We start from the raw sequence: 2,500 nt of genomic DNA on the forward strand, positions 1-2,500 counted from the left end.
CTTAATCGGAATTCTAAAAAAAAATAATAAATGAAACTTAATCGGAATTCTAAAAAAAAAAATAAATGAAACTTAATCGGAATTCTAAAAAAAAAATTTAAATGAAACTTAACCGGAATTCTAAAAAAAAAAAAAAAATTGAAAAACACGTTAAGGTAATTAGAAAAAAAAAAACAGTGTAAGCTTAATCAAGATTTTATAAAATCGTGTTGATTTTACTAAGACCCTTTGCTATTCAAAATATACTGAAACAATATAAAAAAATAATGTTTTTAATACGCTTTCTAACTACCAGATGAACGCTACCACACGTTTGCGGAATCAGGCAAAGAGGGTGAGTACAGTCTCTCTCTCTCTCTCTCTCTCTCTCTCTCTCTCTCTCTCTCTCTCTCCTCTCTCTCTCAAGCTTGTGCAAAGCTGCCCCATTTAGAGTATTCATGGGCTTATCGCTAAACTCGTATGCTGCATGAATAAAGGTTATGTATGTATATACTATATATATATATATATATATATATATATATATATATATATATATATATACATACACATATAAAACACGCATATATATATATATATATATATATATATAATATATATATATATATATATATATATATATATGAAATATACTTGTGTATATATGTACTTGCTTCCATACTGCACATAGCTTGCCTTGCAAAAACTACGGGAAAAGAGAAGAAGGTAGGAGAATTCCAACGCTTACATTAGTAAAGTATTTGCATGTTGCTCCGAGTTTTATTATCTATGGATATTCATGTAACTAAATATATATATGTATATATATACTATATATAAGTATATCTATATATATATACAGTATATATACATATATATACATATATGTATATCTATATATACAGTATATTTACATATATATACTGTATATATATATATATATATATATATATATATATATATATATATATACATACATATATATATGTATAATATAAAATATCTATATATATATATATATATATATATATATATATATATATATATATATATATATATATATATATATATATCGTCATCATCATCATCGCCTACGCCTACTGACGCAAAGGGGCTCGGTTAGATTTCGCCATTCGTCTCTATATTGAGCTTTTAGGTTAGTACTTCTCCATTCATCATCTCCTCCTCTCAGTCATGTAGGCCTGGGTCTTCCAACTCTTCTAGAGCCTCGTGGATCACAGTTGAAAGTTTGGTAAGAGCATGCCAAACCATCTCCATCTACCCCTCACCATGATCTCATCCACATATGGCACTCGAGCAATCTCTCTCATAGTTTCATTTCTAATCCTCTCCTGCCATTTAACTCCCAATATCCTTCTGAGGGCTTTGTTCTCAAATCTACTAAAATCTCCATAGAGAAACACCGATCTCACTAAACTATTATATAGCCTGACTTTTATATGTAATTTCAGGCGATTTGATCTCCACATTTTACTTGACCTAGCCATTGAATTATTTCCTTTTTTCAATCTTTCATTAAACTCCAATTCTAAAGACCCTGTATTAGAGATCACAGTTCCTAATTATATAAAGGATTCCATCTCATCAATCCTTTCTCCTTCCAATGATATTTCATCTTTCATTGCATATTCCATTCTCATCAACTCTGTCTTTCTTCTATTTATATTGATCCCAACCTTGTCTGGTATTTCATGCATTCTGGTAAGCAAGCTTTACAAGTTCCTTGGTGTTCTGCTAATATGGACAGCGTCATCAGCATACCCTATGTCTACTAATTTCCTGTTACCAATCCAGTCCAATCATTCTCCGCCATCTCCAACTGTTCTATGTATTACAAAATCAGGAGAATAAACAATATAGGTGACAACACATTCCCTTGGCGTATTCCACTGTTCTCTGGAAATTCGTTTGATAGGACTCCACTAAAATTAATTTTGCATTTGCTATACTCATGACCCGACTTTATCAAATTTACATATTTATATATTTGAGAGGAACTCTCCACAAAATTGGCCGGTGCACACTATCAAAGGCTTTTTCATAGTCAACAAATGCCATCAAAAGTGGATTTCTATATTTTACATATTGGTGTAAAACATGTCTCAAAAGGAAAATTTAGTTAGTATAACTTCTACCTTTTCTAAATCCCGCTTGTTCATCTCTCAGGTCTTCATAAATTTTTCTCTCTAGTCTCTAGAAAAAGCATACTAAATTAAATATTTTCATGTCAGCTGACGTTAATGTAATGCCTCTGTAATTATTGCAATTATATATATATATATATATATATATATATATATATATATATACAGGTATATAAATATATATATATACAGGTATATATATATATATATATATATATATATATATATATATACAGGTATATATATGTATATACATATATACAGGTATATATATATATATATATATATATATATATATATATATATATATATTTATATATATCTATATATACTCTTACATCTGTACTATTCTTTTT

At 28.4% G+C, this 2,500-nt stretch overlaps 1 long non-coding RNA gene and 1 pseudogene across 1 annotated transcript in view; one reads left to right on the top strand and one right to left on the bottom strand.

Annotated features, from left to right (window-relative positions):
* LOC137628465 (uncharacterized) overlaps positions 1 to 2,500 on the bottom strand; it is a 186,882-nt gene that overhangs the window by 87,118 nt on the left and 97,264 nt on the right. The window lies entirely within an intron of this gene.
* Positions 1 to 2,500, top strand: part of LOC137628260 (uncharacterized) — a 97,216-nt pseudogene that overhangs the window by 12,919 nt on the left and 81,797 nt on the right.

The sequence above is a fragment of the Palaemon carinicauda genome, chromosome 36 (assembly GCF_036898095.1).
Source record: "Palaemon carinicauda isolate YSFRI2023 chromosome 36, ASM3689809v2, whole genome shotgun sequence".
In the NCBI taxonomy this organism is placed as follows: Eukaryota; Metazoa; Arthropoda; class Malacostraca; order Decapoda; family Palaemonidae; genus Palaemon; species Palaemon carinicauda.